The sequence below is a fragment of the Sylvia atricapilla genome, chromosome Z, assembly GCF_009819655.1.
Source record: "Sylvia atricapilla isolate bSylAtr1 chromosome Z, bSylAtr1.pri, whole genome shotgun sequence".
In the NCBI taxonomy this organism is placed as follows: Eukaryota; Metazoa; Chordata; class Aves; order Passeriformes; family Sylviidae; genus Sylvia; species Sylvia atricapilla.
Genome location: NC_089174.1, coordinates 28,707,215 through 28,723,964, shown reverse-complemented (window position 1 = coordinate 28,723,964; position 16,750 = coordinate 28,707,215). Strand labels below are relative to the sequence as shown.

Sequence of the window (16,750 nt, the reverse complement as noted above, 5' to 3'; positions counted from 1 at the left end):
GTGACTCCATAGCTGATGAACTGCTGCTGTTGTTTCTTACTCTGCAGTTTTGCTGCTTATGTGATTTATATCAAATGCTGCAGAGAGAGTTTCCTCTCCATGAGAGTAGGTTGGCCTCCATGATGTGGACATTGAACTGATCAGCTGCCAGGAGCGGATCTACAGCCAAGACCCAAATTCCTGCCAGCATTCAAAAGGAAAAAAGATGTTATCCCAGAGAATCAAATAACTTTTCAGTGAGACTTAAGGCGGTATACACGGACTGTGCTGAACTCACTAGAAAAGACTGATGAGATCCAAGTGGGCATTGAGCTGCAACATTCTCAGCTGGACTCCAATCTGTCTTCCCCCCCATACCCACAAGCATGGTCCATGCCTCACAGGCTGTGCTTCCCTGCACAGTCACAGAACAGAGACTCTGCACACGCAGCACACAGCAGTTACAACTAAAGGGCATTGGCTTGTTTTTGTTTGCACCAGCGAAAATCTAGATTATGGAGCACTGATTCCTGCTGAACTTCAGAACACTTGTAGCTGTTTTACAGCTTGTACCACCTGCATCAGCTCATGCATGAGGCTGCTTTACCTATTTATAAGCCTTCCAGTTATAAAGCATTGTATATATTTAACACTTTCACTTTCACATAAAAGTACACATACTTGGATGAAGACTCAGTTAAATTCTGCTAACTTTATATGGGTTTTGGGCAAAGCCTCCTATCTAATGTTAGGAAATGGAAACAACCACATCCAAATTCCCTGTAGAATTTGAGGTTACATATATTTTTTTAAAAGAAGAAATTCTTCTTTAGGTTTTCATTATTACTCTCCTAGAGAAAGCAAAGCAGATAGTCCTGATCATGTTTTACTTTATTTCTTTTCATTAAAATTTTCCTGTGAGTGATCCAAAACAGAATTATTTTTCTGTGATAAACATCAGTAGACCAGCTTGAAGTATAAGAGATCCTTTGCATGAGTGCTCCTATATTCAACATATGCTTGTGAAAAAGTCAATTTTGCAGTGCCTATGACCATATATATTAATAACTTCTGGTATCCTGAACAACATCAACAATAATGCCCAAAAAGTGTACTAGGATGGCTCAATAATAACAACGGAGTTTTGGGAAGTCTTCTCTCAATATCTTCCTGCAACAAAGAGATCTGAAGAGTACATTTTCAGGCACTTGCCCTCTTCTGATGGAAAAATATATCTTTGAAAGAAAGCACTTAACCTACAAGATCTTTTCTGGAAGCCCTGAAGGACCCTGACACTTCAGGGTTGTTAGTACCAGCTTTTCCTAAACATCAGCCATAGAGGTACCTTGTGGAGAGAGACCAGAGTTTCTAAACGCTTTGACAAAACTTTCAGTAAGGAGAAAGACTTTTACTGAGTTCACTTACCAGCAAGCTACACTTCCTGCATATAAAATCAGAAAAAGTCCAGCCACAGAAAAAACAGCACTCTGAGACCACACCGAAGAAAAAATTATTTGAAAAAACCCCAACACATGAATATTGAGTGTGTTCTCACATGTTTAAAGCACAGAGGTGAAAAGCTGTGAATTCATTGATAATTTACCTCATTATACACCAATGTCTACCATAGCATCACTCCCCCATGTAGAGCTAGAAAGCAATTTTTTTCTCTCAGAAAATTATCATGCCTTTTTTTCCCTGGGATGCTGTAAGTATTACTTACTGTCCCAGGCAGGAAGAAACAATCTGCATGGAGGAGCATGTAGACAGGAGAGGCAACAGAAACCTACAACTAGCAAGATAAAGTCGCAAATTGGCAATGCTCCACAATAAAGTGCGTTTACAAAGAATGGGACTGGTTTGTGAGATGAAAAACTCTTGATGCCTCTGTGATAAACACTGTGAAGAATGCTTGTATGCTCCCTTTCTGAATCCCAAAGAGCCCTCCACAATCCCTTCCCTTCCCAGCACTGACATGTAGGGTCTTTCTTTCTCGTAAAAGGACTTGGCTTTCCTCACGCAAGAACAGATTTGGCTTTCCTAATACCAGAACAGATTACTCCCCTTCTTCACATACACCCGTACGTTCCCCAAAAGCTGAGAACATTATTTCTGTTGCAGGCTCATGGGGACAGATGGCATCTTCCCTCCTTTTTTGGACAGCTTAAAGTAGATTGCTTGTGCTTCCCATAAATAAAAATCTAGCACTTGATGTTCAAAGGATGACTAAACTTGGAATATATCTTTTAATGTACATTTTAATTAAGCTGATTTGTGACTTAGTTTCTCTTAGCTGAATGTTGGTAAGCTCTGAAGGCAGGTATTACACAGAAAACACAGGATAGGGAGATGTGGTTGCTTTCACAGAGATGCTGGACAATGAAGAAGATGGAGAGCAAACTTCCTCCTGGAGTCCACCAGGCACGTTCTTTCTTTTTCTGTCATGGAGACAGATTGACTCCCATGCTCTTTCTCAGTCAGCAGAACTAGGTACTCTCCTTTCCTTTGACCTGCCAAAGATAACTCTTCCCCTCAGCCTGGAACAAACTGTGTTGCCCTATTGTGTGTTCCCCAGGGATGGAACACAGTCATCCAGAAGAATTTTGCCTGACTGAGGACAGAATAAGGACAAAAATCTTTTCAGCACAACTTAAACTTCAATTTCTTCTCTTGCGCTGCAGGCACAGAAGTACACAAAGTCAAACATATTAGGGCAAAAATTCCAAGCAATGAGTCCCTTGTAGGGTCTCCCTGCCCAGTTCACAAGTAGGATTAATTAGACTGTGTAAATTCACATGCATAAACTAAAAAAACCCTATCATTTCCAATATGCTGCTTTCAAGGTATTTATAATGCAAACATAGACAAAAGGTATACTCTCTTTTATGACAAGCCTGAAATAAAGCAGCTCTAATTAGCAAAATCAGATATGGCATCTGAGGTAGCACAGTTTGCAGCGCAAGGATAAGAAACCTCTCCTTTGGGCTTGCTCAGAAGCAAGAAGACTTATGCCCTTCCTTCTTAGAATTTTTTCTCTTTGACCCTGGAAATTGGTCTATCTATACAATAGATAGATGAATTGACATTTTCCTACAATAGTGATTTGATTATTGATTGCTACTTTGTCACAAGCCAATCACACATCATCTACAGCCCAGCAGTATCCTGCATCAGCTGAACAAAATTGTGCAATAAACAACTCTGTCAATGTTATAATTTCTATTGCTGGATGGACCCTCCTATAAACCATAGGACTGTAAATTACTTTTTATCTGCCTCTGTTGAAAAAATAAAGTTTTGGGTACAACCCATATGGCAAAATACTGCTTGGGATTAAAACAGCGCTACCAATAGAAAGAAAAAAAGGAACACCATCAGCAGACATTACTGTACTGGAGCTTCTTTTGGTTATTCTTTCCTCAACTCGTGTTTTATTTTAAGAATGCTAGGTGCTGTGCAATTTTTATTTAAAAAGGCCTTGTCTTGAGAAGTTGTTGACATAGACAACACACACATGTGTGGATAAAGAAGGTTTTAAAAAAATTTTTACGGTATCTGAAAAGCTGTTTCCAGCTGCAGTTCGCCTGATTCAAATATGTAATTCTTCTTTGGCTTCAGTTTTTCTCTAAGCAAATATTTTAGTTACTGAACTGCAAAAATACTGACAGGATTTCTACAGCATAACAGTATCCATAACTGAATTCCAACACCCCAAACTTCTCACATCAACATTTTGGGCTCAAATGAATGCATTCAACTTCTGACCTGTACCAAGTCCTTAAAAACTGAATCATGCACACATGCACACAGATGAGATGCAGTCCGCAGGATGGAGGAGCTATTGCTTGCAGTTTTGGTGGGGATATGGCTTTGGAGCACAGTTTTTCTCTTCAACGAGCACAAACATGGTGATTCATCTCACTGAAAATATTCAACTCAAAGTCAGCCTTTTTTTTTTTTTTTTAGTTTTTCCATCCTTACCAACTAGTCTGTCAGAGAGACATTTTTTCTAGTTATACTTAGAAAAGTCACACAGATAACAAAGGAGTTGTTACTGAATCTTTTTCCTAATCAGCAGATTTTAGAAACCCTAATGTTTGGGAAACCTTGTGCTGGATCTGGGAACATACTACAGAATTCACTCCTCTGTCTAGTTTCAACACCAAGAATGATAACCCACATATTTAAGTTACCTTATGAAAGATTTCCATCATTCTGTCCAATCAATCAAGTTAAATTATGTTTGATTTCTAAACTCAAACACCTGAACTTAAACAGAATCATCTAACCACCACAACAAATTCACACTTAAAAGCAAACCTCAGTCATAACCTCTTAGACGAACTGAAGGTTTAATGTGTAGCTACCAGATTATATAACTAAAAGAATACAGTTTCATTTGACAGTAATTAGGTTTAAATTCCAGTGTAATGAGATGGAAGATAGGAAACATTACTTCTCAGAAAGAGAGGGAGAAAGAGAGAGAGACACAGAGGGAGAGAGAAAGAAAGAGAAAGAGCAAGAGAAGAAAGAGAAAGAGAAAGAGAAAGAGAAAGAGAAAGAGAAAGAGAAAGAGAAAGAGAAAGAGAAAGAGAAAGAGAAAGAGAAAGAGAAAGAGAAAGAGAAAGAGAAAGAGAAAGAGAAAGAAAGAAGGAGAGTAAAAGAGAGAGGAAGGAAGGAAGGAAGGAAGGAAGGAAGGAAGGAAGGAAGGAAGGAAGGAAGGAAGGAAGAAAGAAAGGAAGGAAGGAAGGAAGGAAGGAAGGAAGGAAGGAAGGAATGAAGAAAGAAAGAAAGAAATAAAGAAAGAAAGAAAGAAAGAAAGAAAGAAATAAAGAAAGACAGATTGTAAGAAAGAAAGACAGGAAGAAAGAAAGACAGGAAGAAAGAAAGTAAAAAAGGAAGTAAGAAAGAAAGAAATGAAGAAAGAAAGAAAGAAAGAAAGAATTAGTACTGAAGGAGGAGAGTGTCATGCGCACCAGGGACAAAACAGAACAAGAACAGCCATCTCAGCATATTGCAGCACTCTGCTAAAGCCACAGGCAGATCTGGTACAATATAAATGGCAGCAGCAAGTCCCTTGGGACTGCAATGTTGTGTGAAGCTTCAGGAGGAACACTTCACTGATGTCTCTTGGGGACAAGAGGAGGGCAAAGGCCTTTTTTTAGCTAACTAATCCTCCCATCACCACCTCCCAAACCAACACTTACCTTACTTCTTCAAAACAGCAGCAGTTAAAAGCCTAACTATTCACTGCTTCAGGGATCTCACACTTAGTAAAACTCTGAAAGCTTCATTTCTAGGTAAGAATGACTAAAATTAAACTTTATAAAATCTACTAGTCAGTATTTTTGGTATCCAAAAGCAATGAAGGCTTCTGAGAGACTAGCAGGTATCTCTGAAAGAAGGAATAAACACCCACTACACCTCAGTCTTGAATTGCTTATCACTTACTCCTCCCCCTCCCCTTATTTTGCTGACAGCAAGATGGACAACACATGAAAATTTGATTCTCAGTAAGCCGAGTAATACAAATTAGCTTAATGAAATAGATGACTTTGTGTATGTCCCTTTGATACTGATTAAGCTCAAGTATCCACTCAGCTAATGACTAAAGCAATACCATGAGAGCTCTTGTGGAGGTGTCATAGCTACACTTCTTTTTTTTTTTTCAGTAAGTCTTTACCCAGCATTTATTTCTATCTCAGATCCCCCTCGTCCAGACCAGCCTCCAAAGTGCAGGCAGAAGCAGTTAAAAGCTTAAGACGAGTTATGTAACATAAAAATCTGCAGCTACTTTACACAGCTTGGGCCTCAACATAAAAATGAGATATGCCTTTGTGTCTCCAGTTTTCAAGGCAGATTACCAGTGTGCTTCAAGGGGCTGCTTTGACTCTGTAATTATAGCCATCTTAATAATGATCTGTTCAATGGCTGCCTACTGCTGGTGCCCAGACAGTTTAATCACTACACATTCAGCTGTAGAGAACTAGCTATCCTTCCTGTCATCTGAAACATGGGGCATGTTGTGTGAAGGCGGTGTAAATGAGCTCCCTCTGAACTAGTTGGCTAATTCACTTTCACCATTTAAAGCCTAAATTATAAAATAGACCAGTAAAAAGGATAATGCATTGCCTCTTGCTACAAAAGATGCTTCACCTCTGCTGCACTAGATGAACAGTCACTCCTAGCAAGCCCATACATATATTATTCATTGAGCACCAGCTGTGTGCTTGGCACTGCACAGGCACAGAGAGATGTGCTCCTTACTCCTGGGAAGCTTTTACAGTCTAAAGTAGTGGAGTTTGGCATTCATTCTGCCTATAGAAATCCCATTGACTTCACTAAAGGGAGCAGTTGCAGAAGCAGGTATTACGGCATTTGTAAGAGTCAGTGTAGTATCAACTGATAGGTACAGTGAGAGATAACATTAAAGCTGTGTTCCTACAGGAGCTGTGTTTTAGGCCCTGAGGAAACTGAAGACTGTGAAGTATGACACAGAGGGCTTGGAATGTACTTGAACATATTATGTAAATGCGAAAAGATGATGCAGTGTCTCAAAATCCCTTTGTGCTGATGCTGGCTGTATCTCCCCACACCCCACTGCTGTGTGGCTGCTGTCTTAGTATTTTCTCATACTATAATGCCTTCAAGGCAGTCCTCATCCAGTAACATCCAGTGGTGGAAGGAACAATACCCTACATCCTCCAGTGCCAGGGTTTTGTAAGGACTCCCAGCCAAACACTAGGAGCAGGCCCAGTGTGAGTGAGAATGAGTCATGAATCACCACAACAGCAATCAAAATGTATTTTAGACTTGAGATGAAATCCTACTCTCAGATTTGTACAGAAATTCCCCACATTGAAGAATATAAGTGGCTGAAAGTACAGTTCTATTTACCTGTGGTGAATGGAAGAACCTAGGAAAGGAATGGGGAAGAGCAACAGAAAAGTGGGGGAAAAAAGGAAGCAGATCTGAGCACAGGCACTGAGAAGATAACAAAGACTGAGAAAATTGGCAGCTGGAAGTTCAGGCAGGTGAAGCAGGCTAAGGAGGAAGAGTTGTGGCATCTGCACATGTAGGGAGATAAATGACAAGTGGGAGAAAGCAAAAAATATGGAGAAGGGTCTTTCAAAATTAATATAGCTGTAAAAAGACTGAGGCAAAAGGACCTCATGCATGTGTGTGTAAAGTGATCTCTAGAAATGAAAGACTGCAATTATTGGTAAAAGGAGAAAAAAGGGAGAAAACTCAGAGGATTCCTAAGCAAATGGAAATAAGAAAACGACAACAGCTGGATAGAAGGAATAAAAGAAGTAAGAAAACACATTGTTAAGGCTGTTTTTGTGTATTACACTCATTTTCATTTGTAGTCTGTGCCTGGAAGTTTGGTCTCTCAGGTGTGTGATATTTTTGTTTCTTTATTAACACAACTCCTAAACTCATAGAAGTATTCAAAGAGAGAAAAGGACAGAGGGAAGTCTCTACTTCAGTAGAGTACATCAGTATTGACTGATGCCATGTGGCACAAGAGGCAATGATATTGCCTCCCCAGCAGTTGGCTCACAGGAATGTTGCATAGGTATGAATATGATAGTTACATCAAAACACAGGTTCATGGTTTGTGTTCTGTATCTTCCTACAGGAAAAAATGCAACTGCCCAACACTTCTGTCAGCATCTTGCTGATCACAAGCCATCTAAGTACATTAAAATTCATTTAAAACTTTCTTAAATGCACTCTTGAGTCCAGTTTATCTGACATTCTGAGGAAGCAATGAGTATTTGTCTCAGAGACGCAATTTAATTGCAAAGGAAAGGGAAAGCAGTATTTAGATCATGGGTGAGAATATGTGGTCCACCAAACAACAGTAACACTCTTGTGAGATCTACACCAAAAAACCTGGAGACTAACTGAGCCAGGGGAATTTTGCCTATGCATGAGAACTGCCCTTATGTTTCAGAGATGAAGGATTTGGTGTCTGGGACCTGCTCCCTGTGCATGTGTGCCTTGATTTATATAGTAATCCTGTCTGTTGCCTGTAGCACTGGCACTTGTTATAAAAACACAGGAAAACATCCTCCTGGAGAGCACTATCATGTACCTCAGTCAGCAGCTTCCTTGGAGTGGACTGACAAATGGCCCACAAGGAGGAAGAAAAGAATTCTCAAGGTGCAATAAGCCTCAAGGTCCAACAGAAGAAGAGCAAGATGAAAAGGGCAGAAGTGGGGGAGGAGGACAGGCAGAGTGAAGGGAACCCACAAGAAATAAGAGAGAAACTGGATAAATACAGAAAGCCCAACACAATATGTACCTAACCTGCCTCATGAGAATAGGGTAGATGAATCTAACTGGAACAGAGCTCTATTTTCATACAGCTGCAAAGCATGCTTCCCATGAAACCATTATAAAACCCTCATCTTAATGGTTGATTTAAAAAGTGTAACTCAGCTGTTGCAATTTGTATCGGATCTGAATTTGGCAATCCCAGACCTTAAATCAACTCCAACTGGGAAGGGGACGTACAGTGCTCCATTTTTCAGCCTGAATTTGCACTTTGAAGGGTTTAAAATATTGTCTACATTGTTAGAGAGTGAAAAAAAAGGTTAATTTTAAAAATGAGAGTTCAGTTTAGCTGTCAATAGAGTTTGTAACAAGATTTAAAAGATCCAGTTTGAAATATAGAGAATTCAAAATTTTTATTCTCAAAAACGAAATAACCCCCTTGACCCCGCAAAAACCTGAACCAAAAAACAAAGCACAGATATTTAGGCAAGAACATTTAAACCCTTTGATAGAGGTATGTCACTTAACATACCAGCTATACTGTTCAAACTCATTCATACATACCAGCTATACATATCAAACATACCAGCTATACATAGCAAGCTCATTGCTTGCTTGAATGCAGTCATTCATTAATTTCCATGCTTTTTTAAAAAAAAATCATGTCATATTCTAATGGGGCTGTACCTCCAAAAGAAGGCACAAAAGTTAATATCCCACAGGGCAAAGATCAGGAGCTGTGCACTCTTACACCTTCAAACTATTAAAAATACCCAAACTGTGGGTCTGGATCCTGCAAAACACAGGCAGACAAAACTGCCATTTAATTTAATAGAGTCAATGGGAGTGTAGCCAGAAAGTCAGACCTTATGAAATTAATATTGTGCACTAGCTAGACTGTGAGTTTATGTTATAGGGTGTGTTGGGCATCGTGAAATGCAACATACCAAATTCAGCCTCACACAGCCTTAGAGTGGAAACGCTCTGATTATTTATATGGAAACGTTACTGCTAAACAAGTTCTTACTTGTGTTCTGATGCTGATGTCTTTAAAAGGCCAGATAGCCACATAAGCTTTGCCTCTTGGAAATCACTCTTTCGCCGGCTTGCCGGATTTCCGGAGAGGCCTTGGAAAATTACTATCTTGCAGGCTGAGCTAAGTCAACCCAAAAAAATCACAAGTTACTGGGAGCTGACAACCATCTATACACAGACAATGAGATCACACCAGCCTTGTTTCTTTAGGATGTCAGGCTAAAAACACAGCCTTTTGCATTAATTACTAAGAAGGCTTTTAGCTCTGAACTACTGTGAAAATTTTACCCTTAGTTGAACAGAGACAAATTTAGAGATGGAGGATGAACGAGGCTAAGCTTATCTCTGACCCCCTCTCTTGTGAATTTCAAACACTTCCTTGACCCTGTCCTGACGGGAGTTGTTTGTGCTTAATTTGAAACTGTTTAATTTCCTGTAACTCACAAGCAAAAAAAGCACCACCTCGACTAGAACTTCGATCTCAGCTTGGCTGACTTTAAATAGATGAAGCTGACCAGATACTGGCCATCAGCTCAGCGAAGAAAGAGCCATTGTGTGAGAGACCCACCCACCCCGCCAGTGATCCAGACAGCACATTGCCCACGGCAAGCCTCCCTGCCAGCTTTGAAAAGGTGGTTTTGGAAGACAAGAAACATGGACTTTCATCATGTTGGGAAAAGAGTCACAATGCAAAAATTGCAGAACAGTTGCTGGTAAGCAGACAAAATTAGTTACGTATTTAGATATATTGTAATGGGAAAGGTACAGGCAGAGAAAATACCTCCGCTCTCCACAAAGGGAGCTGGCAGATCCCCAAGCCCGGCTTCTCCCGAAAAGCTCAATGTGTCAGTGTTTCCTGCAGGTACGACTTCAGTGTCGACAGCAAGATGTTCTCAGCAGCAGCAGAACAGCTGCACAATAGCAGCCGCAACTGAATGGTTGAACAGCTCTTTTTACAGGCATGGTGTGATAAAAACCTGGTGTTCTTTTGTGCTTCACAAAGCCCCTACTTTGCTGACTCCAAGTTCAAATCTCACGGGCTATTAGGAGATGGAAGAAGGACAATGCATTAATATGCATGGTAGAAAAGAATGTGCTCTGTTCTGGAAACCAAGCCTGCACTAGAAGTTGTGTTATGTGCTAAATACCAAGGCAGAAGCTGCTTTCATGTCAATTAAAAGGTATGTATTTTGGCATACAAGGATCATAGAGTATACTGACAAGATTTAGTCACAGTGTAACTCAAACCTGAGTTTCATGATGTGGTGCTAAGTGGAGTGTTTTTCTCCTACCAGTGCTCCCCAACAGGACAAACACAGGAGATGCAAAGCTGTCACCAATTGGTGATCTATTTTTTAAAGGTTGGGAAATGTGTGATTTTTACCACTTCCCAATTTTTTCTCCCCAAAGAATAAATCATCACCAAATAAGTGATAGGCGAAATTCCCTTAAAATTGCTGAGTCAAAACCTTTGTTAGCAGACAGTTAAGCCACTGCTGACTAATTAGAATTGCCCTTGAGGAACAAGAAGCAGAACAAAATAAAGTATCAGACGGAAAAAGCAGACCAGAACGGGAGTGGCTCTTCAAAGTGCAAAGCTAGCACCAAAAATAAATACTAAGCGTGAAAAGTTTCAAAACTTTTTGTTTGTGTTTTTGTTGTTATTTGTTTTGGTTTTGCTTGGGTTTTTTGTTTTGTTTTGTTGGTGTTTGTTTTTTGGGTTTTTTTTTGGTAGTGGGAAGGGAGTTTTTTAACATTCTTCTCTTAACATTCAAAGCCAACTTTTACCCAGGAGAGGGATGCCAGATACATGTGCCAAGCTAAGGCTGAGCAATACATGGGAGATTCACTGTTAGCCACCAGTCCACTAGTACATTAGCTCATCTTTGCCTTCCTCTTCCCAATCTCACTTAAGAATATTCATGGCTTCGCTGAGAATTCCAGGATTGCAGAAGATTCACATTCATTGTAAATTCATATATTTACAAATCAGTGTTGCAATATGGTACATGCTTTGCAAGGAAGTTATCAGCTTCCATTAATTCCTGAAATGTACTTAAAGATAATCAAATAAAGGATGCCAGGTAAGTGTATGATAATGTAATTGTGCCTTAGGAATTCTCCCTTTTCCTAGTTGGCACAATTCTATATTTAGCCTGCTCAATTTTAATCTCTCTTAGCCCTTGGGCTACAGTTTAGTGTCCTGCCTCTGAATTGAGGCCAAAAACCTCTTTGCAAATATATTTCTACTAGCCAAGTTGAGTCAAACTTTTGAGTGTAAACTGCAGGAATTGAAATATGCTATACTGACAGCAACATAAAAATTCAGCTCCCTCATCTCTGCTGCTAAAACTCTTTACAGAGCTCTCTAAAAGATGACAAAGTGCTTGAAGGTCAACAATTGCTTCTGTGCCATATGGACTGAAGGCTGAACATCCCTGTGTACTCTTGCAGAGATCTGGGGGTGGGGGCAGGTGCAGGGAGGATGTAGTGAGAAAAAAACCCAGCAGTAGAGGAAAGTTTGAATTACATGCTGGCCCAGGTGAAGCAAACTACCAATTAACTGAAATTAGCTGAGTTTAAAAAGCATGAACTTGTTGGAAGTGAAACCAGACAATGCAGTCCTATCTATCAGTCTTACAAACACAAGGTGTCCATTTTGAGAAGAAAAGGAACAACTGCAGAGAGATTTCATTACAAAGCCATGATGGTCTGAATAAGTAATTTGTATGATCACATACTGTATGATCACACAAATCATGCAATGCACATATTATACAGCAATATATACTAAAAGTATAGTGGAAGTAACTGCCAGAAAGGAGATTCCTATGGACATAGACAGGAAGGGGTTAATTACTATATCCTGAATATTATACTCCACCCACGTAACTTTTGTCTTCCAGCACTTAACAAGTTATTGTCATTACAAGTTCAAACGCTGTAGTAATTCTAGCACACTTGCTACTATCTTACATGTGGCTGGAAATCTAGGACAGGAAAAGCTCTGAATTCTGTAAGCCATAAAAAAGATAGAATTATCCACACAGGAATTCTTTTGTGTCGCTGTATCATATCCTTGTTCACTTTTTTTTGTTTGTTTGGGTTTTTTCGCTTTCTGCAACTCCCACTACAAATTTAGTGCTCTCTCATTTCAATGAGTTGTTTCACTCTTCCAGGTTTCATAAAATCTCTGCAATCTCAAAGAGACCATTCAAAAATGAGCAACAAACCCTACTCTGGTAGAATGCAGAAAATGCCTTTGGTGGCCCAGAGACTCAGAGGACAACCTCAGCCCTCACTGACATTTGTTCACTGACATGGTGCTCCTTTTAGCAGAACAAAACAAAGGACTTTGAGCTTCAGTTTACCAAAAAGAGAGCAGCCCACTAATACCAGCAAAGGATACCATGGCTAGCAATAGCGAAAATTTTGTAGGAACTCTCTCTGTTTAAATTATCCTCTGAAGCAAAATTCCATATTAGGTTCTTCAAACTGAATTAAAAGATTCTTTCCCAACTGCCACGAGGTTGATTCAGACTAAACAATGGTATTGGCTTCAATGGTATAATTCCTGACTTCCTCTGCTGTGAGAATGAAATAAGTGACATGCTTTTTACTAGAATTCAATGGACAGTGAAACTCCATGGTTCCCATTAGAAACCATATATTTTTAGCCATTGCAGTGCTTAACAACATGGTGTTTTGTCAAGCCAGCTGTGGCCTTTATCCCTGAAATAATAAATGACATATTTAATGCATATTGTCTATTGCCTGCACACTCCAATTTATTTGCTATTTTCCTCTTTGCTGAATGAATTGAAAAGCTCAATTTAAAAATAGCTAAGGAGAACATGTATGAAGAATTCTTTCTTTCAAGAGTCATGAAGGTCATGACATTTCCCACATCAAAGAACTTTCAGAATACCTTAATTTCACTTTTTTTTTCTCTTTTTTTTCTGAAAGGATTTCTACTTCATTCTTTGCTTCTCCAAAAGCTCACTTGTCCAGTTAAAAGGCTCCCTTCTCAAGACTTTCTGCCCTCACATTTGTTGACTCAACTTGTGATGAATAATCCACATGTTAAAACAAGCTGATGAATCTGAGTGTCCATAGATCCTAGCACTGAGACTAGAGACCTATGTTTGACCCTATGTGGCACTTTTATTTATCTGAAGATTAAAAAGTTGTGCAGATGAAATAAGGGAAAAAGCATATGCCTCACCTTTTAGCAGAAAGTCCTTTTGAAGGCAATGAGGGTGATGACAGATTTGAAAGTGTGCCAGCTGTGACTGGTGCAACTTTAGAGTATGAGAGGGTGTGCTGGTTATTTTTTTCTGGCCAGACCTGAGCAACTGTATCTTGGATACAGTCCTTGTTAATGTACTGAAACAACCCCTGTCACGAGGGATTCCAGCTGGACTGTTTCTGGGTTCCACTTGCAAGCTGAACCTGGGACATCAAAGGACATCAGACTCTTCCAGTTTTTCTCATCCTCAATTTCTCTTTCCCTTTTGAGAACTTGTTTTTGATTGAAGGGTTACCTCCATCTCTGCTGTCACCTTTGTCTGTCCATCATTAAAATCAACAGAAGAAATTGCAAGCTATAAACATACCAGAGTTAATATAAAAATGTTTAAACTACTACAGGCTTTCCAAACCAGGAAACAGTACATACTGCTCTTAGATACATGCAACTGATGTGTGCACTGGTACTTCTGAATTCCAGCTTTCAGAGCAGGGAGAAGGCAACCTTGATCCAGATGCGAGCCAGAAGAGATGGATCTGCATCAGAAGCAGTTCTATCTGCTGCCAGTTCAGAGGTCTGGGAGCACAGACAGCGAGTAATGAAGTGCCCCTGCTGTTTCACCCCCAGATAGATCTACATGCTGAGAACAGTCTGGCAAGAACCTGGAACAAAATCACAGTTAGTGAGAGTTTTCCCACTGACCTCACAAGAATAAGTATTGGTGTCTTGCTGTGAGGCTCACACTCATAACTGACGCCAACAGGAAAGCACCCATCTTTCATTAAGATGAAGAACAGCAAAGCACCCATTCTTTTAAGATGAGGATATGCTGCTGGATATTTCTGCCTATTTTGTACATAAAGCTCATAACCTAAACAAAAGCTGAAAAAGATGCAAGCTTTGCAGCTAATCATGTAGTCAGATTTACAGATGACTAGTTCCTCTGAAACTAATTTCTAAGCACACACCATCGCTAACATTTTCTTCTGCTGCAAGAATAAGCATAATTTAAAAGCCTATAACTAATGAAACAGCTCTGCTAGTGATGATTATTTTTGTACTAGCAGGTGAATTATCAAATTATTTTCAATAATACAGAAAAATGAACATAGGTATTTTGGTTCAATGTAACAGCAAATTTTTGGTTTAGTCGTAGCTGCTGGTGCTGGGAAAAATTAAGAACAAGCTGTAACGGGAAGTCCAGCTAAAATTCTGAATCCCATCCACATTTTATTCATGTTTACATAGATAATGCTTCATTTCTATGCTGGACTTACTGTTTTCAAAGAAAATATGTTTATTAATATAATATAGGGATCAGCAAATAAATTATGTTCTTTGGTATGTCCTATACTCAGGGGCTCAGGTTTTCCTAAAAGACCCATTTTTCAGGCTCTCAAAGAGCCTGAAGATCTGACCTCCAAACTTGTTATCACATGCTAGAAGACAAGGGCAAATAATCAAGAAGTAAAGAGTCAGACATTAAACAAAAAAGAGAAGAAGAAGAAGAAGAAGAAGTAGAAGAAGAAGAAGAAGAAGAAAAGAAGAAGAAGAAGAAGAAGAAGAAGAAGAAGAAGAAGAAGAAGAAGAAGAAGAAGAAGAAGAAGAAGAAGAAGAAGAAGAAGAAGAAGGCAGCACCACTGCAATCAAGATGTAGAGAGAAAGGCAGTTGCAATTACAAAGGGGGAAGAAGAAGGCTTGAAATATGAAACCTTTAGAGGAAGAAAGGATTGGGTTGAACTGCAGTAAATATTAGGACCTTGTACTGAGATACGGAGAAAAGGAAATTGAAGCAAGATGTAAATTCAATGGTAATTCTTAAAACATACAGATCTTCCAAAGCATGCACAGTTAAGCTGTGATAAGAATCCTTCAGAGTAAGATCATTCACATGGGGTCAAGGCACTTCAACTAAAACCTAGTTGTAAATAACAAGTCTTACCTATCTATGTCCTCGAGAACAGACACATGACATAGAGAAGTGGAGATATAAGAAAAAAGATACATGGAAAATAAGAGCCCCGAAAAGATAAGAGACGTGGAAAAGCCTGTTAGGAAAAATGATGGTGAGACTCCATCCTAACCAATGAGATCCTCATTCCCTGACAAGCTGTACTCAGTTTCTCCAAACCTGGCATATGCATTGCTGGTAAATTGTAAAGGTTTATTCTGCAGATTCAGGAAGAGATTACATCCTAGAAGATTCTTGTGGATGTGAAGATCACATAGCCTGCTGTGACTAATCAGCTGGATATCCTGTGCATTACTAGAGGAAATAATGAAAGCTGCAAAGGCATTTCAAGTAAGAGCACAGGATATTTCACCTCTCCTGTTCCTGTTATTTTTAAAATTTAGCTGAGGAGGTAAAAGCACAGAACTCTGACACACAATGAACTGTTTCTTCACACATAAACCTGCTTCCCACTTCAATCCTGACAGCAGAAGTTTGCACTAATTCCTTTCCAGCTACTTGTGTGACACCTGGACAAACAAGTTATTTGTTTCTCTTGCTCCTTTCAGACAAAATTTTTGGTATTTTTTTCCTGTAAGCTACAAGACCTCACTGAATAAATAAAACAAAAGTTCCTTCTCTCAAGTAGCTTGTGGAATTCTCTGATAAGAATAGAGCCAGTACAAACAACTGCCTGATGAGGGGTAACTCATTCCACCATTTCCAGCCAGTCATGTCTGGAGTCTCTATTTACCCTGATAGAAGATGGCTCCAGACCTATCAGCAGCGAATTCAGTCCTGTGGAGTGCAGGTGTTGTACTCCATACGGCATGCAAAAATGCTGAAGTGTACGTAATTAGTTTCTGAATTGAATCTGAGAGTTTAGTATGGCTTACATGCAATGAGTAAAAAAGTGCTCTAAAATTAAAGAGAGTTGAAAAAGAAAACAAAGCTAAGAAATATTTCCTTAACCCTTCTTGTTTCACTACGAAGAACTATTTCTGCTTTTGAACTACAAGTCAACAGCACCCTTTTGTCCAGCTCATAGAGGTTTTTTGGTTCAGACCCCTTCTATGCTGTCTGGGCTCTGAGGATAAACTGGACACAGACCTCTGCAGATGAGCTGCAACGAGATTATTTTCAGAAAGAGAACTGTCTGATGTTGGAACAGAGCTGTCAGGTTGTGTCCTTAACTATTGCTCACCAAAAACACCACTGTAGGGGAAACAAAGAAGGAAGAGAGGCTGTGAACA

General features: G+C 39.5%; 1 protein-coding gene across 2 annotated transcripts in view; it reads right to left on the bottom strand.

Annotated features, from left to right (window-relative positions):
• SEMA6A (semaphorin 6A) overlaps nt 1-16,750 on the bottom strand; it is a 118,127-nt gene that overhangs the window by 77,233 nt on the left and 24,144 nt on the right. The gene's annotated exons all lie outside the window — the stretch shown is intronic.